The following is an 11,345-nucleotide window of genomic DNA, read 5'->3' as shown; positions in this document are numbered from 1 at the left end:
GAGCAACGTCCTGGCCAACGGCGACATCGGGCGCCACCGTGCCCCGGCGGCGCGGCGCTGCTTTCGACTCAGCTCCCCGTAGCTCCGTTTCCAAACGGAACGGTCCCCGTTGCCGTCCGGAAAATGAGCCCGTGAGGACTGTTAGCGAGCGCACCCCTTCGCTGCGACAATGGTACGTTCCTACCCGACCTCCTTCGAGCGATGACAAATGTTACAGCCCCAGAGGAGGGGGCGGTCGGGAGAGAAGTTCTCTGTTGATCTATTCCCGCCCCCTCCCCCCCGAGTTCCTCGCATCATTGGTCCAGCCCACTCTTTTCTGAGCCTGGCGTTTCCCTTTCAAGTCGCGAGAAGCAAAGCGAGCTTCCAGCTCGTGCGGCAAAGCACGTCTAAGCGAAACCCTCAGTCCCGTTTCAAGTGGGATCTTTGCTGTCTCCTTCAATGCACTGTTTGCTTCTTGGCTTTAAAGGGCGCGGGATTAATTTAAAACACACATGCCATATTTTTGTTTTTGTTTTTTTAAGTATAGTTGTGAATTTTATTTTTGTAAACCGCCTTGAGGTTCTTATTGTTGTTTTACAATCATTTTACATTTTACAATGTTGTTTTACATTTTAAGAAATTGAATTAATGTTTTTGAGGTTTTATAATTTTTTATATTTTGTTGGAAGCCACCCAGATGGGCAGGGTACAAATAATATTATTATTAATAATTATTCAAATACGTTGGTGCGCGTCAGGGTTGCCAACCCTCCCCGCAAAGGAGTTGAAGCCTTTTCTGCCTTGGAATCACAATTATAGGAGAAACTTCTGTATATTTCTACCAGCCAGGGTGCTGTTAAAAGAAATATCTCCACTACAATAATACACACACACACACAAAATTACTTAAATTCCACCTGTTCTTTCAGCAGCTTACAAGGATTTCTTGTTTAGTCTTTATAAGATGTCCAAAGCAAATAGTGCATGATGCTTCACATATGACAGAAGGACGGATATTCCAAAGTTTAAGTGCAACAACGGAAAATGCACAGGTCCAGGTCCCATTATGTTCTGGTGCCACAAGTAAAAATTTCCTAGCTACAGGAACTGATTTATAAGTTGGTAAGCTGAAAACTGCTACTTGTGGTAAGGTGCCTCACCCAGCAAACAACTTGCTTCCAGCCCTTACTGTATTTTGGGAGGTTTTCCTCCGCTTCTACCTGATTACTTTCCATTGGTACTTCATTATATTCATTTTAGAATCAAAAAAGGAATGGGGAGGGGGAAATATTGCATCTCCACATGCATCGGACAGCAAAAACAAATTTTATAGAACAGAAAAAAATTAAGTCATGAGTTTTGGCAAATGTCAGGGTAAAAAGCAGGAGACAGAACAATTATCCTGTTTAAGCTGCAGCCTTCAAAACAGTTTCGCTTGCTTTAATTTAAGGCCATAAATTCACACTGAGTAGTCAGTTATCAATTCTGCAAGTATATTCCTGTTTTTACTGTACTTATTAATAGTGTTACAGCTGGCCATGCAAAGAGTGCATTGAAGCAGTCTAACTTCAAGACTAGAAAGACTGCAAAGACATTACCAATACTGTGCCTCCAGTTTGCAGAATGTTGCCAACAGCCTCATATATAGATGTTGAATGGTAAACATTCTGAAATTGAACCATGTAGCACCCAGCAAAGAAGGTGCAGTTATCATTGTTACATTCTGTGATGTCCCGGTTAGGAACCCAGAAGAACAATTTGATTCTGATCATCTGAATGTCTGTTAGCTTCTGCAGCTGAGTCACCAAGTCTTTGTGGCCAGTGGTATTATAGGTTGCAGAAAGGTGGATGGGCATCCAGAGACTACAGTTTGCCTTAATTTGCAGAGCAAAAAGGAGAATGCCATGATGGTCATTCAAAGCAGAAGAAGAAGAAGAAGAAGAAGAAGAAGAAGAAGAAGAAGAAGAAGAATAGTAGTAGTTTGGATTTGATATCCCGCTTTATCAGTACCCGAGGGAGTCTCAAAGCGGCTAATGTTCTCCTTTCCCTTCCTCCCCCACAACAAACACTCTGTGAGGTGAGTGGGGCTGAGAGACTTCAAAGAAGTGTGACTAGCCTAAGGTCACGCAGCAGCTGCATGTGGAGGAGCAGAGACACGAACCCGGTGCACCAGATTACGAGTCTACCGCTCTTAACCACTACACCACACTGGCTCTAAATGCGATTTGTCCCAAATTTTACCCCTGAAAAAGAGGACGCGTCCTGGAAAAAGAGAACACATGGCATCCCCAGGGAAACAGAAATTGCTGAGGAAAGCCGTACAGACACACAACCTGACTGGTGTATCTAAAGCAATTGAGCTACTACTTGCTCAGCCAGCATCTGGAGGAGGAAAGGACAAACGGTGAGGAAAGAGCTGTCAGTGGAGGGGGGCCTTTCTCCATCCTCTGGACCGCTCAACTAACCTGCTGTACCTGAACTGGGTGTGGAGAGTGCAGCTGAATGGGACACAGCTGTGGGCAGCCTAAGGATGTACCATCCAACTTGGACCTGCCCATAAAAAGCAAATCTAGAGTGAGAGACTAGGGTGATGTCTGCTGTTTACATGAACTCTTTATTGTGAGACTTTTGTGGGTGAGCTGAAAGTTTGTTTGGACCCTGGGCAAGAACCCAGAGCCTGAGAGGGAGGGTGTGTCAGGAGGTAAATGAATTGATTGACAAAAATGTAGAGTTACATATAAAAATGTTACAGTAATACAAAGTTACTTATATATACACTACATCAATATTAGTAAATTTGTATTATTGTAACATTTTTATATGTAACCCTGTATTTTTGTAATATTTTGTTTAAGTTGTTTGTTGTTGCTTCAGTTGTTTGCTACAGTTCTTAGATATATTTTAAATATATAAAGTGGTATAGAAATCATCACTAATCAGCCTCCCCATTACAAATAATTTGATTGACATCCAAATCCATTTTTGGATTTTGTAACAAGTGGATGAATGACCATGACAGCCTGGGTCATTATTGTTCTACTGGTGTTTGCTGTAGCAACGTGTAAACCATGAAACAGAAAAACATAAAACGCACCACGGCCAAATCGTTTTCTTGTGTGTGTCAGTTATATGCCTGAAGTTCCTGCAATGTTTCCTGCTTTACACAGATGGCACATCAAGTTTCCTTTTGCTGCTGCACAAAATGAAAAGTGGCTTTAAAGCTCTTATGATCAGAGTCTAATCCTATGCACACATATTTGGAAGTAAGTGCAACTGAAGACACCAAAACTTTTGAGGAACTGTGGATCAGGTTGCATGTCCTATTTATTTCAAAGGGGCTTCCTTCTGAATAAAAACCTTGTTGATAGCTGAGGGGGTAAGGATGCTGTGTCCTATTCTCTCTGCTGCTAGGGAGGAGTATCACTAGTAAAGGTCTTCTCAAACTTAGTGAAGACTGAAAATTACCGAGGCCCACCTGTCACAAAATGGTGGGAAATAGCAGCAGAGAGTTTGACACAATCAGCTGGAAATCACTGGCATTTTCTGATAAGTGATCCATCCTTGAAAATTACTCAGCATTTACCTTGTGGTGAGCAGTTCCATAGCACATCTTCCCTCAAGCTAAGTACATGCATTTACTCAGGAGATACTCTGCCATTGTCAGCAGAATATACCGAGAGTAGTGCTGATAACACCAAGGTTGCACGTTTGATCCCTGTACGGGATGGTGGCATATTCCTACAGTGCAGGGTGTTGGGCTAGGGTACCTTCTAATACTATGATTCTATGATCTAAAGGCTGTAAGTGGAGAAGGCCTTTGCTTTTATATTTTACCTTCCCACATGCACTTGCGTCTCAGCATATTTTTATCCATCTCCTGCATTTTCTTGTCCTATTCTTTTTACACACACAGTGTACCTCTTCCTCCCCACCCCACAACACCTGCAAGTTTCTTTCATCCCTTCTTCCTGACTTCGTTCTTCTGTAGCAGCTTGCTTCTTATCTCCTTCCTTTCTATTCCCAGATGCTGATGATGGTGGTGATGAAGATAACATCCACCTTATATGTGAATTTCTAACCTCCCCTCTCTGGCCCTTTCCCCATAGGAGAGGGAAACCTAGCTTCCTCCCCACCCCACATTTTTCCTAGCAACATTTACTTAGCATGTAAGGAGTTGCTGGAGCCCATTGATCCAGCCCCAAGTCACAGCTGGGTGATGGAACAGGCAACTGAGGAAGCCCTGGATAGGTTGTGGCACTGAGAACCTCCTGAAAGTGACCCAAGGCACAGTGTCTGAGAAACATTGTGCTAAAGGGAAGGTTCCTGCCAGCAGTAGGAAGCAGAATGGCCCAGAACAGGATGCTGTAGGGCAACGGAACCAGCGACTTCAGATCGGGGGGGGGGGGGCTGATCCGTGGATCCCTCAGCTACACTAGCTTGCTGGCTTGTGGTGTTACCTGGGTGGGGGTTTGGGTGGCTGTGCATGATTTTATTTTTTATTTTTAAACTAAGATCTCTGTTTCAAACTGAGTGCAATAGAAAGTCAGATAAACTTATCACCCTGTTGAAAATAAGTCCTACCATGTTTATGCAGTTCCGCCGGTTTCAGTACAGCTTACTTCCAAATAACCTTAGGGTTGCAGCCTTTGGCAATTAGTCTTTGCTCAAGACTACTTGATCTCCTTACGATTTAGCATTCCTGACTTTCTCTGGGTTGTGCCCATAGTCACTGGCTTAACGGATAATGAGGTGCCATAGCTTGGCTCACGAGAGCAACTTTGTAGGGTGAGATGATGTACTTTCCTTATGATGCTGTTTTACTGCATTGGAGGGATTTTCTGAACAGGGAAATATGCCCTGAGTTTATTCCATTTATTGGTTTCTTTTGTCTTGCCCAGCTTTTTCAGCGCTGACATTTATGATTTGCATTTGTTATTGGGTGGAATATTCAGAGAGTAACACTTGAAATATGAGCCCCTGTGTCTCGATATAAAAACGAACTTACCAAGCAACACAGCACATTTGCAAGGGCATCAGTGTCTGAGATCTCTTCCAGAGAGATAATAATGAAACAAGAGACAGTCACGGCGATGCTAAATTTTGATTCTGTTCTGTGACATGTTAGTTTGCAAATATAAATATTTTAGAATAAAAAATACATGCCACGTTCACCAGTCAGCACTAATGGGAACAAGTGGCACAGTCCTAGTGACAAAATCTTCCAAAGGCCTGACTTTATTTTTTGAAAGGGAGTCTCCTACTCATAAGAATGCGTACATAAATAAAATAAAAAATACAGCAGTGTTGTGCCTAACTTCCCCTAAGTCTTAAAATCTACCTAGGTTATCTTTCTTTTCTTTTCTCTTCTTTTCTACAATTCATGTATCAATCAATTCTATGTATCAATCAAGGGTAGAGTGCTCTTGTGCTTGAATGCTGCTTGCAGGTTTTCCACAGGCCTCTGGCTGGCCAATGTCAGGGTGGGATGCTGTGACATCGCTTGATCCAGCAGGCTCTACGTTCTTAATCACATTTGTATGCCTTCTTTTCTCCAAAGGGCTTGTGGTGGTGTATGTGGTGTCCACAGCCAGCCCAACACATTTTGGCTCCCGAGGCAAACCACAGACTCACAGGCCCCCCAGGTTAGTGAGATGGAGGTGGTGGTGTCAGTAAGACACTGTGGCTTACCATGGTGTTCAAACCAGGTCATTGAGTTTTATGGTTGAAAAGGTACGTGAATCCATTTCCCAGACTGCTACGCTACACTTGCTTGCTTTCACGAGAGGGAAACTTCACGCCTTGTCAGTGCCTCTCCTCTGCCTCCATTAGCAACCCAGAACAAAATCTGGCTTGAGTTCATCCCAGCAGAAGGCACCAACTCTGAAGTGAACCTACGTTATCCCCACATGCTCCAATGACACATCTTTTTAGACTGCCTCCATTCAAGACAGCATCCCTAGCTAGCAGGACCAGTGGTCAGAGATTATGGGAGTTGTAGTCCAACAACATTTGGGGACCCAAGGTTGTTCCAACATATATTAACATGTTATGTGTGATTCAGGGTTGGGAACTGGGCCAGCATGGTGTAGTGGTTAAGAGCGGTGGACTCGTAATCTGGTGAACCGGGTTCGATTCCCTGCTCCTCCACATGCAGCTGCTGGGTGACCTTGGGTTAGTCACACTTCTCTGAAGTCTCTCAGCCCCACTCACCTCACAGAGTGTTTGTTGTGGAGGAGGAAGGGAAAGGAGATTGTTAGCCGCTTTGAGACTCCTTAGGGCAGTGATAAAGCCGGATATCATATCCAAACTCTTCTTCTTTCCATACAGCTTACATCACAAGCCACCTACTGCTGCTGATTTCATAGGGTGACAATCTGAAGCATGTAATTTGTATTGTGCCCTTGTCATGTAATGAATACCATGGAGCAGTCTTCCCCAACCTGGCGTCTTCCGGATGTTCTGAACTACAGCTCTCATCATCCCTGATCACTGGACATGTTTGCAGAGGCTGATGGGAGTTCGAGTCCAAAACAACCGGAGGGCAGCAGATTGGGAAAAGCCATGGGATTCTCTTTGCAAAAGAGAAGTGCTGAAGACTTGGTCCATGTAAATCAATAATCACTGCTCACAGATCCTAAATGGGGATTCCTTCATTCCTTAGGATTGTGTGACAGTGGTGTGCTTATGTTACGTGTCTAATAAATCATCATCATAATAGTGGCGGCTAGACATGTCACTATAGCGTGTAGTTTCGAATACAAATTTGTGTGTTTACTCTTCAGGCTTGACTGCATTACAATTTGTGTGTGTCACTTTCCTTAGAAGGTTTTCTCAGACTCAGATTATTATGTGCACAGAATTTTCAGACTGATGAGCTTGCTTTGTAGATGCATGTACAAATGTTGTTTAATAAATCCTCCTATCTCCAGTGACATTCTTGTTGATTGCTACCAACTATGTTAGGGGTAGGCAGACTTTCGGATCAACTTTACTTTTTACTGGAACCCCAAGATGTACCAACTAGGTGCAAAAGACATATAACAGATATGACAGATGACATCTGCCAGAAATTCCCTTCAACATTCTACATAGGACAAACAGGCAAATCTCTACATTAAAGAATAGAGTCAAAACTGAGTTCTGAAATGGCAATATTAAAAATATATCAACCTCCCAGAAAAAAAATATTTTCCTTGTTGAGGTCTTTTGTGTGAGTACACATTGGCTCCCAATCTTGGATTTCTGAGTTTATTTCTATGAGCAATCCTCACTTGCAACCCTGGGGACATTTTAAAATAGCGTCTTACTGTGTACAAGAAGCGACTTGTCCAGATAATGAGATTATTCTTTCTGTAGCCTTTTATTTTGGCATTTCTCTACATCTCTCCTCCCTTTCCAGCCATTCTTCTAGAGCATGGAGTCATCTGGATATGTCTGTTCAAATCTAGGGGACAGAAATCTCCGGGTCTTAAGTTATTAATGTGCCCAGCTGATTTCAATGGTGACCAAGCGCAATAAACTAAGGGCTTCTTCTCAGTCAGAACTCAGTTCTGACAACTCTCAGGTGGGTGCCATTGCCATTCTAAGAGAATGAGGGAGATGTTCATGGTGAGTTCCAGCACTTCTTTTTCTAGAAAAATAGCACTAGTTGTAGTCAATGCTGCTGTTCTACTTATTCAAGACTTCTGCTTGTGCAGTGGGACTTATTCCTCACCTTTCCTCAAGGACCCACAAAACTGTTCTATAGGGTTTCTCAACCACGTGGAAAAACATTTCGAGAGTGAACGGGTGGGGGTTGCAGAAGAGAGGGCAGGGAAGTTCCATCGTGCAAGCAAAAGCCTATTATGCAAGTGGAACAACAGTGTTGAATACAACCCCAAATCTGGATCCAACTCAGTGTGTTTTGGAATGGTCTGGCACAAAGAATCATGAGATATCATGGGCTGGTTGGATAAAGAGGAATGGTGGGAGGAACCAGCTGGGGAACCCCCAAAAGGAAGAAGGTTCAGAGTCCGGGGATTGGTGCTGGGATGACAATCGGTGGTCAGAGAGAGAAGAGGAAGAAGCCTGGGAGGAGGAGGTGTCAGAAGCTGAAGGGGTAACAGGGCTTAGTGAGCTGGGGGAGCCTGTGGCAGAGAGGAGGCCAGAAGAAGAGGCAGAAGCTGAAGCAGGAGAGGAGGGAGGTCAAGAGGCAGAGTCCAACTGTTGAAGAGGCATGAGTGTCTTCCCCTCCTGCTGCAACAACTTCCTCTTCTGCCCCCCCCCCCCCCGCATGTCTCCCAGAACCAGGAGAGTTATGAAAAGGGTGGAGGAGATGTTAGCTACACACAGTTGCTGTGTCAGATTGCTTGGGGAAAACCCTGGAGAGGAGGGGACTTAGGCAGCTGCGGGGAGGCGGGAACTTGCAGTCTCTGCAACTGCTTCATGGGGGCAAGTCCCGCCAGAAATGAGTTGCTATGCTCATTAGGTCTGACACTCCTGTGTAGATCCTGTTTTTGATAATAATGAGTTAACTCCAACTTTCTTGGTGTGATTTACTGCTAGCTTGCTCCTGTCTTGGGACCAGTTAGGAATCAGCCAATAACCCCTATAAAACTTACTTGCTTTCTCCACCTCAAATCATGTATCAGTTGTATATTAGGTTTCACAGTGTGGCAAAACAACAACAGGAAACCCAAGCATTTGCTTTGGTGCAACAAAACCAGCTATTATGGTTATGAGTGATTGGCTAAATAGGAGCTAAACAAACTACACCTGTATAGAATTGATATAAATTATTCTAACTGGCAACTGTGCCTTTCAATTGAAAATTCATGAAGTGCACAAGGTGTCCCCTAGCATCTGGTGGTACAACGTTATGTGACTTCTGTTGTCTCTGTCTCTAGACTGACAATGCTGTGAGCTATAGTAATTGATGCTAATTTATAATATACTGTAAGAAGCCCCATATTGAGAACATTATGGGTATGAAAGGGTTCTGGGAAAGCATATGAAAACATAATTTTGTGTATTATTTAGGGGGAAATTACCATCCTAATTTCCACAGTGTGACAATCAGTTTTGTTAACATACAATTCTGAAGAATAGTTTTTACAATTAATATTTCAGGGAAAACATACTGCAGCTCTCATGATTGCTTCTGTGCATCTGCCACAGTGGGAAAGATATACTCAAGGCATAAGAAAATTAAATGGAAAAATATGGCACATACACAGAATTTTTAGGGGAGGGGAGCAGTTTCCTCACTTGAAGCATGTAAACTATTTTGTTAATACAAGCTGTGAGTAGCATCCGCTTCTGTGTCAATTTGCTTGTTTTTCTTCATGCAGTCAATAATTTTGGTTCTTCTGAACTGAGACAAGTCTGGCCATAGATCTACGTAATGTTCAGTCTGATCCTAATCACTTTTACTTGGAAGTAACTCCCACTGAGCTCAAGGTAAAGTGCACTACAATCCTACATGGATCTACTCAGAAGGAAGCCCTGCTGAGTTCAACAGGCCTTAATCCAAGATAAGTGTATATAGGATTGCACCCTGAGAGCTCTTAGGATCAAAAGATCCTAATAAAAGATACAATTGGCCATTTTATTATATATATTTCCTCAGAATGTATTACTATCCTCTGAACAAGCATACTAACTTAACGGCGGTAAGGTGAGGAAAGATGATGAGAAGTTTCATTTAATAATTTTTGCTTGGTGCACAACAGCCTTCCTCAATCTGCTGCCCTCATGACGCTCACAGCTGCCATCTGCCTCAGCCAACATGGCTATAAAGGATGAGACTGATAAAAAATATTCAAAAATTGCTGGAGGGCATGAGGTTGGCAAAGGCTGTTGCACACCGGCGTCCTTAGTCTTATAAACTTTGGACATGATCACATTCATTTTGTATGGGCCTGGTGATTTAGAGGAATCAAACAGAAATTTACCACAGCAATCCATGCTGTTTCCAGTACTGGAGAAGTGGGGGGGGGGACTGTTGCAAGGCAGTTGTCTTGGAGAACCTTAATACAGAGCAATAATATAATGGGGTAACTTGTTGCCAGTAATCTGCTCCCGTAAGCAGACTGGCTGCTGCATTCCGCTCTAGTTAAAGCTTCTGGTTGAAATACACGGGTAGGTAAAGGGACCCCGACTGTTAGGTCCAGTCGTGACCGACTCTGGGGTTGTGGCGCTCATCTCGCTTTATTGGCCAAGGGAGCCAGTGTACAGCTTCTGGGTCATGTGGCCAGCATGACTAAGCTGCTTCTGGCAAACCAGAGCAGTGCACAGAAACGCCGTTTACCTTCCCACCGGAGTGGTACCTATTTATCTACTTACACTTTGACGTGCTTTCGAACTGCTAGGTTGGCAGGAGCTGTGACTGAGCAACGGGAGCTCACCCCGTCGTGGGGATTTGAACCACCAACCTTCTGATCGGCAAGCCCTAGGCTCTGTGGTTTAACCCACAGCACCACCCGCGTCCCTCTGAAATACATGGGTAGCCCCACACAAAGAACATTATGGTAATCAAGCCTTGAGGTTATCAGTGCAGGCACCATTTAGCCCAAGAATGCGGAACCCGTGGCATTTCAGATGTTGTTGGACTCCAACTCTCATTGGCCCCAGACCTCATTGCCAATGGACCCGGATGACAAGAGCTGCAGTTCAGAAAGATCTGGAGAGCCACAGGTTCCCCATGCCCAATTTGGCTCTTGCCAATCCCTGGGCTGTTGCATTCTGTACCAGCAAAAGCTTCTGAACTGTCTTTAAAGGCAGCCCCATGAGGTGTGGGTTGGAGGAGAAATAGATTTGGGGGGGGGGGGCTTGAAGACCAGATGAAGCCTGTGTATCTTCAAAAAAATAGTTGCATGAATATTCCCTAGGAATCACCATTAAATGGATGTCATAATTTTTCAAACTCTCTAAGGAGCATGGGTAGTCTTATAAAAAATTCATACAGCAAAAGCAACTAAATTGGATTTGTCAATTCACTTACAGGTTGGCTTATTGCTTGCATTTTAAGAGAGTCCCTATTTCTTATAACCTTTATATTTCTGTTGGACAAAGCAACATGTAAAACCCAAGCTTCTTACACAAACCTAAAAAAATGATCATGATACGGTTTACTTACACTTCTCAATATTTGGTGCTTGATTCCAATTCCATTTTCAATAATTGAATAGTTAACTGTGACATGTTCATGATGTCCCAAAGCTGCATAAAACTTGTATGTCTTGTTTTTTTCTCATTAAAAAGAATTTAGGTGCACTGCACAAGCGAAGAGGGGGAGAAAACACCTACAATTATATTGTAATTGCTTTTCCTGAGTAGCTCAGACCAAGGGACTCATATTGTTGAAAGGGAATTCACCAGTCTTGAAC

At 43.5% G+C, this 11,345-nt stretch overlaps 1 protein-coding gene across 1 annotated transcript in view; it reads left to right on the top strand.

The window, feature by feature from the left end:
• Positions 1 to 28: 28 nt before the first annotated feature.
• Positions 29 to 11,345, top strand: part of TAF4B (TATA-box binding protein associated factor 4b) — a 65,349-nt gene continuing 54,032 nt past the window's right edge. Inside the window, exons 1-2 of the mRNA XM_081919522.1 lie at positions 29 to 172; positions 7,379 to 7,543. The gene's annotated coding sequence lies outside the window, so the exon portion shown is untranslated. The remainder of the gene's footprint in view (positions 173 to 7,378; positions 7,544 to 11,345) is intronic.

Source organism: Podarcis melisellensis (genome assembly GCF_964234715.1).
Source record: "Podarcis melisellensis genome assembly, chromosome: 7".
Lineage (NCBI taxonomy): Eukaryota > Metazoa > Chordata > Lepidosauria > Squamata > Lacertidae > Podarcis > Podarcis melisellensis.
This window is presented reverse-complemented; position numbering and strand designations above follow the sequence as displayed.